Source organism: Ascaphus truei, chromosome 17 (genome assembly GCF_040206685.1).
Source record: "Ascaphus truei isolate aAscTru1 chromosome 17, aAscTru1.hap1, whole genome shotgun sequence".
Taxonomy (NCBI): domain Eukaryota; kingdom Metazoa; phylum Chordata; class Amphibia; order Anura; family Ascaphidae; genus Ascaphus; species Ascaphus truei.
This window is the reverse complement of record NC_134499.1, coordinates 32802731-32818450: the sequence shown is the minus strand read 5'-3', so window position 1 is coordinate 32818450 and position 15720 is coordinate 32802731.

The window sequence follows — 15720 nt, the reverse complement described above, 5'->3', positions numbered from 1 at the left end:
CCCCCCAGTTTTCCTCCCGGGAATCGGATGTGCCGCCTGTGCCTCTCACTTTGAAATAGTATTCATGTTGTTTTGGCAAAAAAAAACGCAATATCAAGGGGGAAAACATATTTAATTTGGTAGAAAACAGGAATTTTTTTTCTTAGTTTTTTTTTTTAGATTTGTGACAAATGATGGTTCTTTTTATTGGTCGAGTAATACATTTTTATGGAAGAATTTGCTATCATCAGCTTATTATGAATTGGTGAACATTCACCCAATTTCAAATAGATGCTGTATTACAGTATTTGCACATTCCTCGCTGAGGAATACTCCAGCAGACCGACCCCAGAGTTCTCAGATCAGATAAATGAATCAAGATAACCAAGTTCACGCAGGCGTTCATCAGTAGGGAAGATGTGGGATGTGTTTATGGGTGCTATGCTAACGTGTTCATGGGTTATTGGGAACAAGATTCAATTTAGAAGAGTCTTGGATAAGAAACAGTGCCCGCTGTCCTTAAAACTCCTATCTCCTCATAGTCCATGCAAGTCTCCCTGCAGCTCCCGATCTCCCGTGATCAGCGGGGCAATTTCCAAATGCAAACAAACATAAAGGGGAGAAGAAACAAAGACAAAATTAGGTAAATAAAACGCAATTTATATGTAAACGTGGACCATTTACAACATATATAAAATATAAGTGGATCTCAGTGATCCCAATAGTACACAAACCCACAGGGGATAGGGCCTCACATCACTGAAACCCTCTCGCCAAAGTCCCAGATGAAACAAAAACGGAACAGGAGACATCCAGCTCACACGATGTAAATAGAAAAGCCGGATCAATACTCCAAGCGGTATCCTCGTGGGTCTGTGCAGCTGCAGCTCCCGTAGTTCGTCGCCACGAACCCTACGTCGCTGCGTGCGACCTGTTTGTAATCACGTGTTGCCAATGTTCCCAGCAGTTTGCGCGGCAACTGTTACCATAGATAATGTTACCGTAGTAATATAAGGATACATTGTAGCTGCCGAGTTACACTGACTGAAGGATTGATTGAAACGGAAAGGCGGCCATTTAGTGAACCCTGGGAAGCAGGATCTTTGCTGATCGGTCATGGGAGAACAAATCGATCGGCTTCTTGGGTAATTCGTTTTCAATAAAGGTAATCAAAAGCTGCATATATTAAAAAAATAAATGTTTTTTTTGTTTTAAGTGCCACTTGGATTACTATTTAACCACAGAGAATGCTGACTCCATAGAGGGTGCCTTCAGAACAATTGCAATAAGTTTTGCAACATATGATCAAGTATTGTACTTTCAAATAATTACTTGATCTCTTGACAATATGTTAAATTTTTATGGTAACGCTTATAAAATACAGATACACAGCGTGCCAAAAATGAAGAATAGTGAAACTGAATATTCCCTATATTAGGATAAAGATTATCCTTAGAAATACCGAGACAGAGGCACAAGTCAATAATGTTATGATATTCTGTACATCTCTGGCATACTTATTATCTACCCCTACACAGGCAGAAAATCAAAAGCACTAATAATATAAAAGAAATCTACTGCTAGTGTAAAAAAATAAAAAAATAAATACACATATAGGAGAAAGCTATACAGGTCTCCGCACAAGCGATGAACATAGTTTGTCCTTGTTTGTATATTAAATATGTTTAATGACAACAATTGTAGGCTATCTAGATTAGGTGGTAGTCTAATGCTTAGCCGCGTAAAGTTACAAAAGCAGTATAGACTATGATTACCTTGGTAACACGGATCAACAATGGCGCTGAGGAGTGGCAAACAGCTTGAACTTACACAAACCTGCTACTATGGCAACCACCAGCTTTTAAAAGGGCTGCGTCAGTCGGAGCACACCCCTACAGAAGTCCGGGTTGGACGAAACGTGCGTCGGGTCATTCTGATGTCACGAGCTGTGACGCAGGCAGCACGACCAGCTGGGTCAGGGGCAGTGTGAAGCTCCTCAAATGCCCAATATTAAGACCAAATAGAGGGTGTCAACCACCCACAGCCTGAACGATGCTAGCACATCCTGGCATGAGTACTTCCACTTCCCCATGTCTACTCTGGTCTTGTAGATATATTATATTCTCACCTGCTCTTGTTACACTCTTCACCACCCACTGACTTTTCATGCTATGTTAGTTACTCACTCATGTCCACAGGGACTTCAATTTACATTGTTTAGCATTTTATTTTACGTTTGACATACAGTGCCCAGATAAAGTGGTCCCTAAGTATTATAACTGCATACGTCGTCTCCATGTCAGAAATGAAATATTTCTCCGTTTATATTTGTCACTGTCTGTTTCCTGCGCCTTTTAGTTACATGCAATAAACGTTACGCTTTATTTAGAGATTATTGAGTGTTTCAACAGGGATCTAGTGTATATAGTTGATATCCAAAAAAAAAGAACCGGTGATATTTAGGGAGGATACTTATGTGAAAAGCTCGCTAGCACCAAGGAAATTAAAGGAAATGAAGAGAGCAGCTATTCCAGGTCATTGCGAATGCAAAAGAACCTGTTACACTACGTATGTGTAAACATCTACACATCCACGTCCAGGGGAAAGGGTTATCCAGTAAACGGGCACCTCATTTGCGTCACATGATATGTGCTTTATGTGCTTTTTTGTGAGTGTGGTTATCAATACATTGTGAGAACTAATCGTTCTCTAAATGTAACATTCCTAGAACACAGGAGTAATATCATCAAAGGGCAATCATTTACAGTGTATCTACGCACGTCCAACGCTGTCACAGTAACGTTCCCAGTCCAAGCTGCCGTTTTAATATTTATATATATTTTTAATTCCCCTTTAATATGCGCATCAATACAATCTGCACACTGACAAGTGATTCGCTAAGTTGCCGATCGATTCGTTCTCCTGTGATCGATCGGCGAAGATTCGGCTCAGGGGTTCCCTAAATGGCCGTCAGTGCAGCAGAAGAAGACCAACGATGCAAAGTTCTGAATGGAAGATCATGTGACCAGGCAGTCACTAGATATAATTGGTGCACTGCTAAAGAGAGGGCAGGGCTCAAAAAGGGGTGTGCCGGAGCCCGTCTCAGAAGAGGAGGGGATGTGACTTTGTAAATGGTTGCTATAGAACCAAAAATGCTTGTTACATTATAATACATTAAAAATGTCATTCATTGCGGGTTAAAAAAAAAACTAAAATGCTACAAGTATTTTCTCATAGTACAGAACGGATGTATTTAAAAAAAAAACACATGTAGGATATTGCTTGTTCTGCAGATTTAAAGGTGATGGGGCTTGAGCATATCTAATCTTCAACATTGGGAGGATAGGTTTAAAACGCTATGCATGAGTGAATCCTTTTGGATTTATCAACTGGGCACCCTACCGTGTCTCCTAGAGATTTAAAGGAGTGCACTGACACTAATCTTGGTACGTTCAGACCCTGCCAGTTGGTTCTTAACTGATGTTCTGTCTCTCTTGTCATAATTTTGTTTATTTTTTATATATATATATACATATACATACAGTGGTCGACAAATCACCAAAAAATCTACTGTGTTGCTTGGGCCAATAGGAGCTCGCCACGATGTTAAATCCACTCGCCTGGGGCGTGCAGATGTATAGGTTTGTCGAACACTGTATATATATATATACAGCAGGGCCCCGCTTCTCGGCACTTCGCTTCTAGGTGATCCGCTGATACGGCGGCACCAAGAAGGGGGCCGCCATGTTGGTTTGTAAATCGCGCATGCTCAGAACAGGCGCATGCGCCCGGCGCGCATGCGCAGACCGCAGGTTGCGCGCGCATACCATAGGTTGCACATGCGCAGAATGGCAAAAATGCCGGTTTGCGCATGCGCAAAAGTGAAAATCGCCGGATCCGCTTTCCGGTGATTTTCACTATACGGCGGGCCTCTGGAACGGAACCCGCCGTATACCCGGGGCCCTGCTGTGTATATATATATATATATATATATATATATATATTAATATTGCTTGTTGAGAGTTTGATTGAACAGATGCCGTATTGATTAATGTTGGCATCCTATATTGACACATTATTTTTTGTTCCCCAGACCAAGCATAGTATAGCATAGGAGTAAAATCTTATCGTGAAAATATTTTTGTATGGGATGCACCATAGATTGTGCATGCACATTTATTACAGTATTTTGTTCTCCACTGTGTCCTGTTTGGCTTGAGGTTTGTCTACGTACAATTAGTTGAGGGATATAGGTTGCTATATGATGCCACTCATTGGATCCAGGCCCCAGTTTTGTATTAAAAGGTTACTTAGATCATCCTAGTTCAACCCCTGAGGAAGTCACATGTACTGTGGCGAAACGTGTTGGGAACATTAGTTGTACGTGACTGGTCATCACGTCTTTGGGAGTAAGCGAGGTCTAGCTGCAACCACCGCCAGAAATGCCCATGTGAATCAAAGCTGATTTTATCACTAAGGACACTTACAGCTACTTTTGACAGCTAATGGATCGGTCCTGAGATGGTGAGAGCCTACAAGCATTGGATAACATCGGATAAGGATCTCGAAGGTTGGCGAGCAGCCGCTCCTTGATGTGTTTGCGAGATTCTATCTCAACATGCTTTTTATTCTCCTACCCTTGGGAGGGCCCATTACTGTAAGGTAATACCCTGCATTATTAAATTGTCATAACGTTTTTACGTTATGTGGCATGTGCTTTCTTTTTTAGATTCTTTCTGGATGTTTTGTTCATTCCTGTGGAAGCTGCAAATCTGTGTCACGGTGACTTTTTGGAACTCACGTGTGAACACTTTATATTTGTTCAAGACTTATAGTTAATAGTAGTAATAATAATAACTTTATTTATGTTGAAAAGGATCATGTTTTTGTGTCATTTGTTTGATCAGTTTATCTTTATCTATTATTAGGACTTAGATTAAGATCTAATAACATTCTAGGTTTCAAATATGTGAAAATCCTAAGGGGTTCACACACTTTCTCACAATTGTATATCATTAAGAACAATAAAGGCACCCGAAATTGTTTACTAAAATTATATTGTTGTGAATCTGAGTGCGAGAGGGATTGCACACACCTCTGGCACTGATGGTACAAAGAAGTGTGAGGGTGAGGAATTTATCTGAACTTTATTCCAGCTGTGAAAGGGTCTGAGACTCCCCAGCCCACGCTCTCTCTACTCCCTGTCCTGTGTCTGTGCTCTCTCTCTCTCTCTCTCTCTCTCTCTCTGCTCCCTGTCCTGTACGTGTGCTCTCTCTCTGTGCTGCAGGTGCTGTCGCTGTGCACTCTCTCTCTCTCTGTGCTCCGGGCGCTATCCCTGTGCGCTCTCTCTCGCTGTGCTCAGGCGCTGTCCCTGTGCGCTCTCTCTCGCTGTGCTCCAGGTGCTGTCCCTATGCGCTCTCTCTCTTTCTCTCTCGCTGTGCTCAGGCGCTGTTCCTGTGCGCTCTCTCTCGCTGTGCTCCAGGCGCTGTCCCTGTGTGATCTCTCTCTCTCGCTGTGCTCAGGCGCTGTCCCTGTGCTCTCTCTCTCTCGCTGTTCTCCAGGTGCTTTCCCCATGCACTCTCTCTCTCGCTGTGCTCCAGGCGCTGTCCCTGTGCGCTCTCTCTTGCTGTGCTCCAGGTGCTGTCCCTATGCGCTCTCTCTCTTTCTCTCTCTCTCGCTGTGCTCAGGTGCTGTCCCTGTGCTCGCTCTTTCTCTCTGTGCTCCAGGCGCTGTCCCTGTGCGCTCTCTCTCTCTCTCTCTGGGCTCCTCCCGCGAGTCTCAGATCCTCATGCTATATGGAGAGGGGTTTGTTTGTATTTAGCTCTGTTTATCCTCTGCGCCAAGCTACCAATTAACCAGCAACCAGCAATTTGTAAATTACAGTATTCCTCCGTCTCACAGTTTGCTGGCACCTTCCCAAAGCCTGTGTCTTTGCAAAGCCATCCGTATGACGTGTTTCTGTCCTTGTCACACACAGGTAGGGCTGACACCCAGCTCCTTGTCACCTGCCATGTCCCTCTAGTCCAGGTTTTCACATTTGGGCAGTCGATGTGGAAGCCCAACCTGTCTGAAGCAGTCCATGGCAAATTTAGTTAGGGCACTTTCAGGAGGTTACCTTCTTCCTTCAGTGGAGTCGACTCATCATCCTTAGTTGTCTGAACTACTAAGCATCCTAGGCCATTGTCACATCCCCCTGATGTGAAGATGTTTTTGTTGATCTCAGGAGTTTGACCTTGTCTCTTCTCCTCACTTGGCCCTCCTGTCACTTGGAGATGGCCAAGACATGGTTCAGAGAGGGATGTGTGTCCGCATTCTGTTATCACCGTTCTGCGGGCGTCAACATAGTCTTGTCCGTGCCCTTTGTCAGTGCACACGATTGCCCACTATCACCCATCCTAGGTCAAGTTTTTGGGCGTATGGTGCGTTGTTGGGTCCGTTACGCTGTTTACGGACTTTGTGCACCCTCAAGATGTCCCTACCGAGCAGCAGCAAGATCTTGGCGCCTTGTTCTACCGGCGGGATGTAGTTGGCTATTCCTCTGAGGTGCGGGTGATGGCGTGCCACATCTGGTGTGGGAATCTCGTCCCTGTTTGCAGCCATGTGGTTGCACTCTGAGTGTGGGGAGAGCTATCTTCACTCTGTTATCCACTGAACGTATGACGTAACCGCTTGCTCTTCTCCCTGTTGTCTCAGTTGACCCTGCACAGGTTCTGATGGTGTAGGGTGAGGCATTGTCTTGTGAGTTGAATAAGTTGAAGAATTCCATCTTCGCCAATGATCTGTTACTTTGATCGTCGAGGATTGCATACATCCGAACAGCCTTCTCAGGTTGTCCCTGGGGGTGCAATGCGACAAGGCATATTTTGGAGCAGGACATTTTGTCACTTCCTTTTCCGCAAACCTCGGTGCACTGAGACGTGACAGATGTTGGCTCTCCTTTTCCTTCCTCCCCGCCATGCTCTGCTACGGAGAATGGGTTGTTGAGTTGGTGGAGTGTCAGCGCCTCTGGATGTAGAGATGTTACGTGCTTGTCACTTTTGCACACTGCACATTTGATGGCCTCTTTACAGTCCTTGGCTAGGTGAGTCGTGGAGTCGCAGCACCTAAAGCAGACTCCGAATTTTCCGAGTAACTTCTTGCGTTCCTCTAGGGCAGGCCTGCCCAACTCGTAAAGTGAGAAGGGCCGAACTGCTCCAAGGAAAAAAATTTTGGGCCGCACGGGTTAAATCATCATCATCATCATCATCTCTCCTCCAGCACCTCTCATCATCATCATCATCATCCTCATATCTCCTCCAGAACCCCTCACTATCAACCTTTACGATACTCCCCATCTATCTCTCATACCCCCATCTCTCCCCCTCACCCACACAATACCACCCTCCACATCAAACACACAATACCCCCTCCACATCCCCCCAGCCCATTCCATGTCAGCAGCCACCCCCCCCCCCCCAAGTCAGCATTCCATGTCAGCATCCCCCCCTCAAGTCAGCATCCCCATGTCTCTCTTCCCTCAATATGACTCTCTCCCCCTCCCCTAAATGACACTCTCACCCCCTCCTCTCAATATGACTCTCTCCCCCTCCCCTCAATATGACACACTCTCCCCCTCCCCTCAATATGACACACTCTCCCCCTCTCCTCAATATGACACTCTCTCCCCCTCCCCTCAATATGACTCTCTCTCTCTCCCTCCCCTCAATATGACACTCTCCCCCTCCCCTAAATGACACGCTCTCCCCCTCCCCTCAATATGACACTCTCCCCCCCTGCACCTCACATCACTCTCCCCCCCCTGCACCTCACATCACTCCCCCCCTGCACCTCACATGTCAGCAGCCCCCCCCCTCACATGTCAGCAGCCCCCCCCCCTCACATGTCAGCAGCCCACACCCCCCCACCAGATCGTTTTTCACACCCACCCCCCACCAGACCATTTTTCACACCCACCCCCCCACCAGCCCGTTTTTCACACCCACCCCCCCACCAGCCCGTTTTTAACACCCACCCCCCCACCAGCCCGTTTTTCACACCCACCCCCCCCATCACACACACACACACCTCTTAGATCAGCACATCCTCTCCCCGGTACTAAGCCCCGCCCACGGCATGCTCTGACCTCCAACCCGCCCCCCGGCATCCTGCTATTGAAAAAAAAATACTCACGGCTGCCGCATCCTCCTCATGCTGCTGCTGCCCCCACACACCGCAAAACCCGGGGGCAGGGAGGGGATGAGGGAAGAGGAGGGACGAGGGAAGGGAAGGGGGGGGGAAATGAGGGAAGGGAGGGGGGGGATGAGGGAAGGGAGGGGGGGATGAGGGAAGGGCGGGGGAGGGGATGAATTGCCGCCATTTTGTTAAACTTTTTTTTTAAATTTATTTATTTAATTAATTGGCGCCGGTGTTAGCCCTGGCCAAGTAAGTGACGTATGCCTCTGACAGCTCTTGGTAGCATGAGTGATCTATCTTTAATTGAGTTATTGCCTGCTCGATCTGTTGTACGGAATTGCCAGCGCTGGCGACATTGCGTATTCCAAGTGTGGTTATTTCCCAGGCCTTCTCTAATTTAGCGTGGTTTGCTTCAATGTCAGTCTCATATTTTTCGTTGGCCTTTTGTGTCAGTGTAACTATCAGTTTAGGCCTTGCGTCTGCCTGTGCCTGTTGCAGTTGCGCATCGGTCTCCGTGTCTGAGTGGTCACTCTCCTGCGTGATGTCTGGTGAGGATCTGAGTTCTGCCATGCTGCAGGTGTGTGTAGGCCTTTAGCACGGTCTTCTTTTCACTATTCTGGATCTAGGGTTATGTCTAGGGTATGAATGAACCCAGCTAGCTTCAACTCAGCCCTCTTTCCAAAGCACAACAAGTCCTGTATATTTTCTCCACTTTATTTAGGAAAGCAGCAATAAAAACAGGCACTTGTGGATATGATGTTTGTGCTGGAAAGGTGTATCTCTGTGGGTGCTTTGTAGTAAGGGCAGATGAAAATATTTGGCCTTGCCATAGGGGTGTAACATGAATGTACTCACTCTGCCAATGTCAGGAAGTAAAGACAGTAGGTACTGCTTGTGACACAGGGATAGGGGTCAGGCCATACTAACTGTCAGCAGGGACAGGGGGGGAATGGGAAAGCCCATTAACTTGGAGGACTGGAGATGTTGCCAGGGCAACCAGGGGAGTGACAGACTGGAAGGAAAAAAAGCAACATAATGTATCCATTCCATCTGCACTGAGAGAGAACTGCAAGGAAAGTAACATCCAAATAGAGCTAGCAGGCAGAACTGCCAAGGAAAGGGGGGAGGGGGGGTGAAACAGAGAAGGCAGAAATGGGTATTTCTGTTCCATGACAGTGTCGCATGGCTCCGGTACATAGATGATGTATTATTAGTGTGGCGAGGGAATAAATTGGGCGAATTTATTAATGATTTGAGTACGTCATAGAACTATTACATTCATGGAAGTATTAAATATACATTTAGAGACATTGCGGCCTATTATTGTAGCCAAAAGAGCCCTTTCCGATTGGATTTGCATGTTTGGTTATTCTTTAAGCCCTTCTCGCATGTCCAAACAATGCAGAAAAAGCTGTTTAGAAGCAGTTTTATTACATCTGTGCGGAATGACCGAACTGGCATTTTTTTTGCAAAATAACTGAATAATAATATCTCTGAAAAGTGCAAAATACTGAACCACTTCAACCAACCTCACATTTTCTTTCTCACCACCTGAAGGAGGCGAGATAGAAATTGCAAGTTTGAGGAGAAGGATTAAATATTTCCATAAGACTAATACTGACCAGTCTAAGGGCCTTTGTGATAAAGAGGATACTGGTGTCAGGCCCAACAGGATCACAACCCACAAACTCTCTCATTGAACTAAGCCAGATGCTGGGGAAACTCCTCCTCCTACTTAATATTGTTACTTTTACATTTTATTAATACAGCTGAGCTATATAGGCCCAATTTGACTAATAGGACTATTGCCATTAGTCTAGAGGGGTTGGGGGGGGTGAGGGTAGACAAGGTGGGTACTTGCCCTGGGGAGGTTGATAAGACCTCATTCGGAGGTTGGCGGGTGGGGTTAACCCCTTGGTTACCTTAGCAGTAATGCTTTAAAAGCCACTAAGTGGCCAATAGGGTTAGGTGGTGTTTTCTGTCTTTTTTTATTTAGTATTAACCCCTTTGGTGCATATGGTGTAACTTGGTAACCAAAGGCATCAAATGGGTTAATTTTATTTCGATCCGATGCTTCTGTAATAATAGACATTACAGAAGCCTATGATAGAAATATTTTCTCAACGCGGTAATGAACAAATTATTAACAGTCGCATTAATTCCTGCTTTGCGGTTTTGGCCCAAATATCGCACCCAGTAAATTATTACCGCAAGATTGATGAATACCAACTTAATATTGCGGTAATAAGACCCGCTATTATTTTTTTTTACCAGGTGCAATATTATCTCCACTTTAAAAGAGTTTGATGTATCCGGGCCAAAGTGTTCCCCCCTCATCCTGGTCACTCAAACTGGCCTAGCTAGTCCAGCTTTGGCCAGAGAATATAACATCCTGGACGGGCTGAATCTGGAACTGGAGCTTTTTCATGGGGAAGCAGCAGTTCAAATCTTGGGCTGGCTGGACGTGTCTGTGGGATCTGGAGCTTTGTACAGCCTGCACTCTTCCTGCTGTGCATCTCTGCAAACCAATCATCCCCCAAGCCTGGCAATTCTGCACATTCGCCAGCGACGATTAAAAGAGAAAGAAATGGAGAATGAAAGCATCTGAAATTGCCAATAAAATGATAGTTACTGAGCAGCCCTGTGATAAAAAGTGCAGGGGAGAGACAGGAATGATTATCTCACCGACTACGACTCCACTCTCCCAGGACAAGCCCGTTTAACAATGTCGGAGAGCCACGGTCCCCTGCCCCACCTCTCCTTAGCCCGCTGGCTGGTTGCTGCAGGTTGTTCTCCAACTCTTTCAGAAGGTGAACTGCAGCGAAGGTTCAATAAGAACTCCTAGCACGCCAGCTATTACCTTAATCCGAAGATTAGAGAGTATAATAGAGCCAGCAAAGTTTGAATGGGTTCTTAATCGACTCGTGGGAATACAGAAATGATTTGATTCATTTATAATTCATAGGGAATACTAAAGGATTCTAATAACATTTGCTAAGGACCCATTAATTCATAATTACAGAAAGCCTCTGTTCAAATGTCAGCATGAATCCCTGTCCTGTGGAGATGTCTCTCCTTGCCAGGTTATTCCAATGCCTTGGATGTCCCTGTTAACTCCAGAAGACCTCTATTTGGGGGAGGGGGAGGTAGGGATTACAGGGACCCTCAATGATATTGTGATATATGATTTGGTCTCATAAGAAGAGAGATGTACAAATGTCCTGTTTTACGTTGTTGCTTTTACATACTGTATACAGTATTTCCAGAAATTAGCAAAGAAACAAAAATGTTCCAGTATTTCCCCCCATGAAAAGACAAATAAATTCAGACATTTGTCACGTACCTCCCTCCCCCCCCCCCCCCCAAATGTGAAACTTTTGCTTAGTTTATAGTCTTTGGGAAGCAAGTGAATTTTTTGATTAATTTTATTCGCAGAATAAGATTGTGGCGTCATTTTGGAGATAATAGATTACTTAAAATAAAATGAGTGCATAGGTATACTCTTAGCTTTTCTATACATCAATTCAACCAACTCACATCGACCTACCTAATGCATCCCAACGCTACTAACACGCAGGCCCAACTAACTCAATCCAAACCAACTAACCGCTCATACAAAACCAACACCTACTCAACTTACTCACACATCCCCAACTCATCCACACCAACTCCACTAATTGATATCCAACAGAATGACTCACACATCCAAGCTGATTCCCACCTACTCAACTCCATGCTGGAGAAATACAATGAATTACAGATTGTACACGAGCCAAAGGGGAGGTTCACCCCCTCCCCCCCCCCCGCCCCCCAGGGAAGAGAAATCTAATCGGCAAAGCTCCATCTCTTTCTGCCTCCTGCGCTGCTTTCTCTCAGAAAAGCTATTGATTTTTGCCTTGAGAAGAACAAGTTATAAACACCTTTAATTCACTCTGGTGTGTTTTCACATACAGACTCCAGAAGCAGAGCCATTGATTTTGCCTTTTGGAGTGAATTTGTATCTAATCGCCTTTAATATCACCCTATCTGCCTGCAACAGGAGACTCGATGACCCGGCGTCTTTAACACGGATGCAGTTACACGTGGACGTTGAAATATTGCTTCACATTTACAGTTCAGAAGTAGCGTTCCATGAAAGTCTCTAGGGACAAATGAGCTGTTGGTGATTATGTAGGCAAATGAGGGATGCAGTAGAGTAGGATGTCAGGAGTTGGAGACTTCCCATACAAAGGGATTTTATACTCACTGTGCATATAACAGCTCGAGTTTCTCTCTAGGTGCCTGGCACACAGCATTGTGTCTGTGCTCATTTGCAATGTAAGGATTGTACGTCACATTAAAACACAAGATAATGTACTGTAATTACATTCTCAGAGTACAATAACTTGCCCATCAATATGATTCATTTGATTATGAACTTATTAATGTGGAGTTCTGTTCTGTAACTGTCACATCACATGCGGATGACGTGTGGGGAGATGTACCCAGCTGATTCCTGCCCGCTGCCTCATCTCCCTGATTTATAGATTGGGAAATTCTGCAGTGACTCTGTTCTAATCAGATGCACCCCTAGCAGTGATCACAATATGGGGCCAGACAATGAGCCTGGTGTAGAAGCACAGTAACATTTACTTACTTGTATAATAATAACAAAATCTAATAAGAAGGCCACCACAAATATATAGTGGATAAAGCTGGTTACTGTAGCAAAAATATATGCTTCTGACTCAGGGTCCAACACAAACTGAATATGTTGGATTGTACAATCCAGGTCAGGGAGTTGAGGAGTAATGTCACATACATTATCCGTGTGGATCTCTGCACTACCAATGGCCCTTTAACATTCTGATGTCAACAAAGCAGCAGCACACTTTGTAACAAGCAGCCTTGGGCAATACCGTATGCTGTGGAACTGATTTACTTTCCTGTACTGAAGCAGTTGTAACACATAAGCAACAGATTTATCAAGTTTGATGCATCCCGGCTACTCGGACACATGAGTTCATCTGACCCAGCTCCTCGGACACAAATTCATCTGACCCGGCTCCTCGGACACGAGTTCATCTGACCCTGCTCCTCGGACGCAAGCTCATCTGACCTGGCTCCTCGGACACGAGTTCATATGACCCAGCTCCTCGGACACACGAGTTCATCTGACCCAGCTCCTCGGACACACGAGTTCATCTTACACGGCTCCTCGGACACATGAGTTCATCTGACCCGACTCCTCGGGCATGAGTTCTTCTGACCCGGCTTCTTGGACACATGACCCGGTACCTCGAATACATGAGCCCCTCAGAACTGGCTCCTCGGACACGAGTTCAACTGACCAATTCCTCGAAATAGGCCAGTAATCGCTGGACTGAAAATGAAGAGAAATGAGAAGTTACAGTAACTCCTCTAGTTCGCCCTGTCACTAAGAAATGCAAGTGAAAGCCACAGTCTTGCCACCTTAATGACGTGTGGTATCCTTCCCACCTTGCAGCTCAAATGCAGGAGCACGCCAAAGCCCCTGTAGGTAACTCCCAAAGTGAGATGAAAAGAAAGACAGACCACCACCGCAAGGTTGTAGTAAATGCTTTCGTGTGCTGTCTCTCGGGCGTCCTGTCTTGGCCTCATTGTGAACGTCCATCAATGCACTTTAACTTGTAACTTGTACTGATTGGTATTCTTATTGTTTTTGATACATATTATCACTGATCCCATGTGCGCTCTGTGTTTCTTTCTTCCTCACAATTATGTGCTGTTCACTTTTGATATGCTGCTCTGCGTTTTTATGTATGCTGGTAGTTTACTCTTAATTGGCATCCCCTGTTGTGGGAGGTTTTGGTTCCAAAATACACTATTTAAAAGTGATTGTGTGTTACTATGTACCTGATGAAAAGTCATTATGGGAATTGAAATGTTGTCTTTCCACTGTTCTTGGCTGTCACATTAAATGGAGAATTGCATTATGAACTTGTGAGTAGAGGTCTACTTTGTATCTTTGTCCCAGATGAGACCTGAACTTTGTATCTCTGTCCCAGAGGAGACTTATACTTTGTATCTCTGTCCCAGAGGAGACCTGCACTTTATATCTCTGTCCCAGAGGAGACCTGTTCCTTGTACCTCTGTCTCAGAGGAGACCTGCACTTTGTATCTCTGTCCCAGAGGAGACCTGCACTTTGTATCTCTGTCCCAGAGGAGACCTGTTCCTTGTATCTCTGTCCCAGAGGAGACCTGCACTGTGTATCTCTGTCCCAGAGGAGACCTGTTCCTTGTATCTCTGTCCCAGAGGAGACCTGCTCTGTGTATCTCTGTCTCAGAGGAGACCTGTACTTTGTATCTCTGTCTCAGAGGAGACCTGCACTGTGTATCTCTGTCTCAGAGGAGACCTGCACTGTGTTTCTCTGTCTCAGAGGAGACCTGTACTTTGTATCTCTGTCTCAGAGGAGACCTGTACTTTGTATCTCTGTCTCAGAGGGGACCTGCACTTTGTATCTCTGTCCCAGAGGAGACCTGCACTTTGTATCTCTGTCCCAGAGGAGACCTGCACTGTGTATCTCTGTCCCAGAGGAGACCTGCGCTTTGTATCTCTGTCTCAGAGGAAACCTGTTCCTTGTATCTCTGTCTCAGAGGAGACCTGCACTTAGTATCTCTGTCCCAGAGGAGACCTGCACTTTGTATCTCTGTCTCAGAGGAGACCTGCACTTTGTATCTCTGTCTCAGAGGAGACCTGCACTTTGTATCTCTGTCTCAGAGGAGACCTGCACTTAGTATCTCTGTCTCAGAGGAGACCTGCACTTTGTATCTCTGTCTCAGAGGAGACCTGTACTTTGAATAATTTGTTTGCCTACAATATGTTGTAGAGATGTACCGGGTCCAAAAAATGACCGGGTAACGAGTACCCCAAAATGTTTTTTTTTTAAATGACCCGGTCGGGTAATCCCGGAGCGCGCCCCAGCAGTCTGCCTGCTATAGCGGCAGGTAGCAGAAGTCTGAAGACGTCCGGGTCCGACCGCTGGGGCACGCTCCTTCCCGGTTCTTCTCTAGCGACACTCTGCTCCTGCTCACTCTGCTCTCACTGCCACCAGGATGTCGCCGTCGTCCTCCGCCCCCGGTTGCAGGTAAGTCTCCTCTGATGCTATGCTCCTGTCGTTCTCCAAAAAGAGGACTGAGGGAGCAGAGCAGGACGGAATTATCCGTCACTGGGTTCCGGCGCCCTGGGCCGGGCCCGGGTAATTTCCGGGTAGGGAACATTTGGCCGTTACATCACTAGTTGGTTGTGTTTGCTTCACAAGCAGGACTCTCCTCGACTGAAGCGGTTTCCCCGCTCTTTGGAACTGTCTTTCTTCTGCCTGTCACTGCCTGAGACAACTACCCCAAAATACCTTGAAACAGTGGCCCAAAGAAACACATTCTTTCAATGAGTAACTGAAAGTTGGCTCGTTTAAGATCTTGACAAAACAGACCTGTGTTATGGTGGGTTCTGCTCTCATGACCCAGTGGGCAGCGCTTGGTTCTGATCTGAGGGAAATCACTAGAGCCAGAAGCAGCTGCAGCCAGCACTATCTGTGGGAGCAGCCTCAT